Below are 8,893 nucleotides of genomic sequence, written 5' to 3' on the forward strand. Positions count from 1 at the left end.
TCTAACTTAAATTTTCAATTATGAGACTAAGTGTCTTATTTCACTCTGAATTCCTTTCGGACCCGAACCAATTAACCCAGTAAGTCATAAAATAACTGTAAAGCATAAATTGAGCAGTAAATGGGGAAATGGGTATATAATACTCAAAACGACCGGTCGGGTCGTTACATTCTCTCCCACTTAAATATACGTTTGTACTAGAACGTGCCAAGAGTTGTTTACAATCCATCAAATCACTATTCTATCTTACCACGCACGTACCCGAGGGTGATCATCACGTCACCCTAATTTATATAGCCCTGACCACACAACACAACAACAAAAATCATTAATTTAACCTTAGCCCAAAAACCTTGGAGCCAAATTTCTAACATCCAAAATTTTTTTCAAGACCCGAATATCACATCTACCCACTGTATAAGCCTGAACAAGCTATACCCAGCCGTAACCATAATCCCAGATACAATCACATAACATACTACACAACTCGCATACTCGTAACACCATTTCTGATCATATTAACAACTCAAAACCAACCAATTACTAGTATAAAATCCCGCATTCAACATAACCTCATTCCACAATCTTCATACACTGACAGTGATGAAAGAAACAATCAAAAACTCATAACCACTCATCATATCAACTAGCCATAGAGCTCTCTCTCCCCAACCAAAACCATAACCCTCTTGAATATACCATAATCAAGCCTGATAGTACCCATTCTAGGTTCAATGACCTTATATTATTAAACAAAACTATCCCACAGACATGCCACATCAATATAACTCCAGCCACCACTTCGCAATCCGTGTACCCAAATATGGGAGATGTCTCAAGGAAGAGAACCATATTGCATGTTTAGCAAGCACCACCTCAACTACAATGTTACAACCAACTCCTCAAATTTCATGAAGAGTATAACCATAGGCGCATGTGCACAATTGTAGAGGAAGGAAATTAATGAATCAGATAAATTAACATAGAAATAAAATTCCCACACACGGCACGGACAACTCACGTACCAATAATATGAATCGCCTGGCATGGTCACATGCCTCCAGTCCCAGCATATCATACAGGAGAAATTAAACAAGTACACTTGTATATGATAATGAAATAAGATTCTCATTGCTCCTGGACTGGTATAAATAACACGCCATAGCGTAAGCATTTGCAAAGTCTGTATCACAAATAATTAATGCAACTAGTGCCTCCACTGAGTTAAAATAAAATACTTACCTCAAACAGGCCGCAACCTGAAACAATATACTTCTCAGAACTCCCACTCTCCAAATTCATCAAACACATGAATCACCGTAATGGATCCCAACTCCAGCACTAGAATGACTAACACATCTTCCATTCACGATCTTCCCATGAGGAATACTTTCATAGTTCTTCTGTGGCACATATCTATAATGTGAATATCAGCAGTCTATCAGCCAGGTGAGTATCGCAATATTAATGAACATCTGTAAGTCAAAACACAATCCGCCTTTTGAAATGCACACCCTTCTCAGGGGTTACCGAGTAGTTATAATATTTATCTAATTATCTGAAATTGACCATTCTTTCCAAAATTCGTGATCTTCCTTTCAAGAATAAACTGCCACCTTGTACATGTAAATCTTAATCCCGCGCCACACACCACATCTATCATGCCATCGTGTGACAAGCACGAGAATCTCATTAACAACTTTGGGTAACCAGAAAATTACATAACCGGTCATTCAGTAACCTTCATCTTGCTTCCTTCCATGAGTAATTCATAATACATAACATGTTCCCTACACGGGTAGAATATATCCGGTTCAACCCATGGCAGAAACCATTAAGAACAATTTGAAATCTATTTGCACATAACCAAGCTATTAGAACTGAATCCCTCTAACTCGACCAAGCCACGCAAGTCACCAAACCCAAGAATATTACCACCAAAATTTTTGTAAGGACTCATAACATCATAATTACCCCATAAATGCCACAACCGTAACACTCACTCTGAAAATACTTTATGTGAATTTAAAATTGTTCTTCTTCCTTTCTTATACTGAAATATAGAATCCATAGTCATACAAAATTACCGCACGTCCCGACACCTTCAAATGCAAATCTCAGATTTTATCCATACACAAGTCTGGAAACATTCTCAATTGCTATATATAATTCTCAAACCCACTAGAATTTTCTCGGGAGTCACCCACTTTGCTCAAATCTAAATTGCACCGCCCAAACGGGCCAAAAGGCACAAGCCCCATTAGCACAACAACCCCAAATATGTAACCATGCCTTAACACCGCCAATCGAATTCATACTTCGTGCGCACTACGTTCTTCAAAATAATAATTTAATCATTCCATGATTTCCGTATTCCTATAAAGTGCCATATAACCCGTATTCAGGAATTTCCTTACTTGAGTCATCCTCGATCTCCATCTCTGCAAGTTATAACTTAACCACAAGTATGTTTTCGACCAAAACTAAAATTTAACACATAACCATGAAATCAAATTGTCAATAGCAGGCTCCCCCACTTAGCTTTAAGCTGCAATTATATAAACTTAGAACCCGCAAGGATTTTTTCTTCTCAATTACCATGATCGCGCACCGTTAACCCGCCAGATTTCCCAAAATCTTTTGTTAAGCTTTTCATGAACATTTTGAATCACCAATCACAGTCATACACTCGACCTCTTACCAGGTAGCAAGTAATATTCGTCGCAGAAGCTTCATCAACATCACGTCACCGTTAACTGCTCACAAGAGATAATCCACCTGTGGAATTCCTTACCGACACCTTCCAATGATGCTGCACTGGGTGCAACGACCACGTAATTAGTAAATTCTCCTGAGCTCATGCTCACCCACCATTTGTATAAGTCTGCACTTTCCATATTGACATCAACTGAAAGTTAAACAGTACCTTCCGAACTCAAGTCATATTGCGCCTGAAATGATAATCAGATCTTCACATCCCTCTTCATTTCACACAAAATCCTTTCTTCCATATTCAATCTTTCTTCGTACAGTAACCATCACTCCAAATAAAGTCCGTAGGCCAAATCACATTCTATCACGATTCCAAACCGTTCTACACTTTCTCAAGGCGCGCGACTACCCTACCACAGAATCCATATGCTAATCTACCACTCTTACTTCGGTTAAACCGTCTCTTTTAAGCAACTTCTCAACATCTACTTCTCCTACTTGACCTGTTATTACTTCAACCACCGCGAAACACTTCCCTTCATGTCTTCCCTCATAATTTGCTGCTGCATCGAATCAAAATGCATCTCTGTAGCACATGAACCAATAAATTGTTAACGACCCTAAGCCTCTTCGAAGATCATCTTTATCGAGCCATCAAAATTAGAAATACCCATTCGATTCTGAACCATTGCACGCAGCTATCTCTGGCAATCGCCCCTCATGCACCATTTCATAACACCCTGCCCCGAAGGCGAAATCCATGAAGGCGACACAGCATCACAATGAAAATTCAACCATGCTCGCAAATACGAAGTCTTGATACTTTAACAACCAAACTTGGACATCTATAGTCCGACTGCCTTACCTCTGCTGGAATTAATTGTTGAACCCCTTAATTATGTATTGGGAAATCCTCGCTTTGAGCCATTCACCACCTCAACGCATAATGAGCAACTTACCATTATACCAATATTGTGCGATATAAGCCATCGTAGCAACGCGTGCATAGTCTCAAAATCATAAAAAAAAAATACAGGTACTGATCTGGAATAAAAGAACATTCAAATCATCTTAACACATCCCATAGTTACATCATACTCATCACAAAGCCATTCTACCGATCATTGAGCCACAAATTCCACTCGTAGGGATATTACCGGACATATGAGTTCAAATGTACAAGTTACAACTAAAACTATCGAGCCTAAGCTGTGGTCTAAACCTGGCCACAAGTCCTCCAGACTGGCCTATCACCAAAACATAGAATACACATCTTGAACCTCATTCATAGAATTCTAAGCTGGCGATGCACAGCTGATATCGTGGAAGGAATTTAAAGAGTTATGTTTGAAGCTGAATCAATTCTGCACGATAGAATACAAGAAAGTGAAATTTTCCTAAGGGTTCGGCAGCTTCTCGAAGATAAGTACAGACGTCGTCGTACCGATCTACAAGACTCTACTAAACATGCTTATGACTCATGAGACCTATGTTAACCTAGAGCTCTGATACCAACTAGTCACGACCCAAAATCTGACCTGTAGTGATGGCGCCTATCTCAATATTAGGCAAGCCGATTACATCAATAACACGCGATTTCCTTTAAGTTTGAAAAATATAATATTTAAATACAATACAAAATCCCACAAATATTGATACAACACTCCCCAAAACCTGGTGACACTGGGTACATGAGCATCTTTCATGAATATAAGTCTGGAAAATATGGTCTATAATAGTGTGGGACCAAATGCAATAAATAAAGAGATAGGGAAGGAGAGGCAAGGTCTGCAAAACACGGCAGCTACCTCTGAATCTCCGGAAAATCAACTATGCGAATGAAATCAATACCCGGTATGTCCGGGAACACCTGCATATGCACACGAAGTGCAGGGTGTAATATGAGTACAACCAACTCAATAAGTAACAATAATAAATAAGGTACTGAAGATAGTGACGAGATACACAGTTATAGTTTACTTTCAGTAATTCCAGCAGAGAGTAGACGTGCTTTCAAATCCAGTAGTTTAAGTCAAATCAGTTCTAGTTCATGTAATCCGGATATAAAATCTTTAAGAGAATTTCACAACAATGACAGATAGCAACTAAGTGCAACGACAAATTAAAAGCAAGTACAACCTTCCAGGACATCAATCACTTACTGGGCTCCCTGCCCTCAGCACTCACAGTCAATGGGCACACGCACTCACTGGGGGTGTATAGAATCCGGAGGGGCTCCTACAACCCAAGCGTTATAATCCGCACGGACAACTCACGTGCTATAGTATCAATATCTGGATCTGTACGGACAACTCACGTGCTATAGTATAATATCTGGATCGGCACGGACAACTCACGTGTTGCACGGACAACTCACGTGCTAAAGTATAATATCTCACAATCAGGACCTAGGCCTCGCTCAGTCATAAATCTCTCCAGTCTCTTGGGTCTTCAACAATCATGAAATCAGCCCAAACAACAATGATATGATGCATCAATAATGAACAATAGAGACTGGAATAAAATAATAATGTAAACTGTGACTGAGTACAAAACAACAATTAAGCAGATAGTTCAACATGTACACGACCTGTGAGTCCCAACAGAACCAACATATAGCCTACACATGGTTTTTAACATGACTTACATTCAAATTTCCACAACCCATAGAGAGCACATAACTAACAACAAGTTATTTAACTTTACAGATTCCACGGGACGGACCAAGTCACAATCCCCTCGGTGCACGCCCACACGCCCGTTACCAAGCATATGCGTCACCTTCAAAATAATCACATGATACAAAGTCTGGGGTTTCATACCCCCAGGACTAGATTTATAACGGTTACTTACCTCAAACCGTGAAATTCTTATTTCGCTAAGCCTTCGCCTCGTGAATTAGCCTCCAAACGCCTCGATTTTTGTACTGCACAGGGGTTCCTGCTTCTATGGGATTTTGTGCGCATTTGCGGACATGCTTATGCAAGGAGTTGCCTCACTAAGCACCCTTGCGCTTCTGCGATGAAACGCCCGCAGGTGCGAGGCCGCTTCTGCGTCTACCTGCCGCTTCTGCTATCAAAGCCCCAACAATGCCTGGACGCAGCTGCGATGGAAGGCTCGCTTCTGCGAGCTCGCACCTACGATGGATGTTCCGCAAGTGCGATAACATCAGATGGAAGAAACCTTCATATTTTCTTCCAAGTCCAAATTCGATCCGTTAACACTCCGAAACTCACTCGAGGCCCCCAGGACCGCAACCAAATATACCATCAAGTCCTAAAACACCTTACGAACTTAGTCGAACCCTCAAATTACCTCAAACAACGCTAAAATCATGAATCATACTCCAATTCAAGGCTAATGAACATTGAAATTTCAAGTTTCCACAAACGATGCTGGAATCTATCAAATCAAGTCCGATTAATCTCAAATTTTGCACACAAGTCATAAATGACATAACGGACCTGTTACAATTTTCAGAATCGGATTACGACCCCGATATCAAAAAGTCAACCCCCCGGTCAAACATCCCAAAATTTCAACTTTCGCCATTTCAAGCCTAATTCCACTACGGACCTCCAAATAATTTTCCGGATACGCTCCTAAGTCCAAAATACCATACGGAGCTATTGGAATCATCAGAATTAAATTCCGAGGTCGTTTACATATAAGTCAATATCTGGTCAACTTTTCTAACTTAACTTTTCAATTATGAGACTAAGTGTCTCATTTCACTCTGAATTCCTTCCGGACCCGAACCAACTAACCCGGTAAGGCATAAAACAGCTTTAAAGCATAAATTGAGCAGTAAATAGGGGAACAGGGCTGTAATACTCAAAACGACCGGCCGGGTCGTTACATTTTCCTTTTCTTCTTCAATTTCTTTTATATAATTTTCAGCTTTCACAGTGTTGTTATTTGATGTTTGAACTCCTATTCATTGAAACAGAAAATTGCTGAAGCAGTTGGAGATTGATTTTTCGACCGATGGGGTTCCAAGGGGTTTATTGCCCTTATCCTTATGGCAAATTTTGCCAGTAAAGTACTACTATTTCAGTTTTTTTTTTTTTTTTTTTTGGGTTTAACAAGTACTGGAGTTAGCTACCTTTAGTACCTTGGATGTTGTTAGCCAACTACTCATGTAATCTTGCTTTAGATTGTTCTTCAAACTTTAATTTATTATTGTTATAGTTTGAATTGTTTATTCTGTTTTCACTTCAACACGTTATAATTAAGCCGTTATAAATGAAAATTTTGTATAAAATTCATCTCGAGAAGAGAATCTTTGACGCTCATGAAATGTACAAGTACTAGATCACATATTGCTCTTCTTGATGCAAGTGCGATGGAATTCCATTATGTATAAATATAATCCTAATTATTGCAAGCATGCGATGAATATTTCCACCTGAATTCCTAATTAAGATCCAATGAAAACAAACAACTTTTTTGAAACTCGCAAATGAGTAAATGCATTTGGATCATACGTTACAATCCCAAAATCTATTTATGAACCATCTCTTGTCTCATATAAAATTAATTATGCATTATCAAACGGAACAAAACTGTTGCGCAAACTTAATTACTATCTATTCTTGAATGTGTTCCTTGTTGCCATATTTATTTATTGAGCTCTTTGCATTTCGTTTCATTTACGAATTACCCTCTAAATATATTCAATTTTTTTTGTATAATCTTAAAATTAATTCATTTAATGAAATTAAATTTTGAAAACAGAACAAGACGAATTAGGTGGACGAAAAACAATGAGAGAAATGAATCAATCAAATTGCTTCCTTAATTTTATCCTATGCCTAAACTTTCTAAAACCTTACAGTAGACACTTACAAATTTACAATTATTTTCCAATAATTCCTTTGCACCTTCCCTTTTACTTTATTCCCATATTATCTACTAAAAATGGGTTGGATAATAAACTTTTTAAAAATGGGTCAAATATGGATAAGAACCATATTATCCATTTAGAAAATGGATAACCAATGGGTAACCAATGGATAACTAATGGGTTTAACTTTTGCATTTGTAATGCCTCAAATTGGGGGTTCCACAAATTTGGGAGATTAGGAATTCTTCCAAAAGTGTTCATATTCAAGAAGTCGTGGATAATATGGTTACCTATATTATCCGTCGATTAACCCATTTTTTATCCGTATTAAATATGGGTTAGGTCAGATAATTTATCCATTTTTCATTACCCGTTTTCGACCCGAACCATATCCAACCCGACCCGCCCATTTACCACTCCTAATCCTCACAAAGTGAGCTATGTGTTGGTTTTTTTTTAATCTAATTAGATAAAGAGGTATGAATGGGAAATGGAGAGAAACGATTAGGAGGGAAGCAAAAAGTTTGAAATAGTTTCCTTAACTAATACATTTGTAACGACCCGACTTGTCGTTTTAAGAATTTATGTTCCGTTCGGTGGCTTAAGGTTTCGAGCAGCTTTGAAATATGTATTATGACTTGTGAGGGTGGTCAATTTTGGTTTCCAAATGATTCAGGATTTAATTGAAAGAACAATTCTTGTTTTGGAAGCTGCTTAAGTTGAAATAATTGACCAGATGGTGAATCATGTGTAAACAACCCCAAAATAGAGTTTTGATGATTCCAATAGCTCCGTATGGTGATTTGTGACTTGGGAGCGTGTCCTGAAATATTTTTTGGAAGTCAGTAGTGAAATTTTGCTTGAAATGGCGAAAGTTAAATTTTTGGAAAGTTTGACCAGGGAGTTGACTTTTTGATATCAGAGTCGGGATCCAGTTCTTAAAATTTTCATAGATTTGTTATGTCATTTATGACTTGTGTGCAAAATTTGAGGACAATCGGAATTGATTTGATAGGTTTCGCCATCGAATATAGAAGTTGGAAATTCTTAAGCTCCTTAAGCTTGAATTGGGGTATGATTTATGGATTTAGCATTGTTTTATGTGATTTAGGGTTTCAGCTAAGTTTGTTTGATGTTTTAGGACTTGTTGGTGTATTGAGTTGAGGTCCCGAGGGCCTCAGGTGAGTTTCGGAGTGATTTCAGATCATTTTTAACTGCTAGTTTTTTTTACAGCAATGTGCGAAAGTTCTGATGCGCAGAGTTGACTTTGGAAGCTTATATCTCGCAACCTATAAGGAATATTGTCACGACCAAAAATTTCCACCTTCAGGATCG

General features: G+C 38.4%; 1 pseudogene; it reads left to right on the forward strand.

Moving 5' to 3' along the window:
- LOC117281538 (pectin acetylesterase 8-like) overlaps positions 1 to 6,753 on the forward strand; it is a 36,079-nt pseudogene extending 29,326 nt beyond the window's left edge.
- The last annotated feature ends 2,140 nt before the right edge of the window (positions 6,754 to 8,893 follow it).

This window comes from Nicotiana tomentosiformis, chromosome 12 (genome assembly GCF_000390325.3).
Source record: "Nicotiana tomentosiformis chromosome 12, ASM39032v3, whole genome shotgun sequence".
NCBI classification, from domain to species: Eukaryota; Viridiplantae; Streptophyta; class Magnoliopsida; order Solanales; family Solanaceae; genus Nicotiana; species Nicotiana tomentosiformis.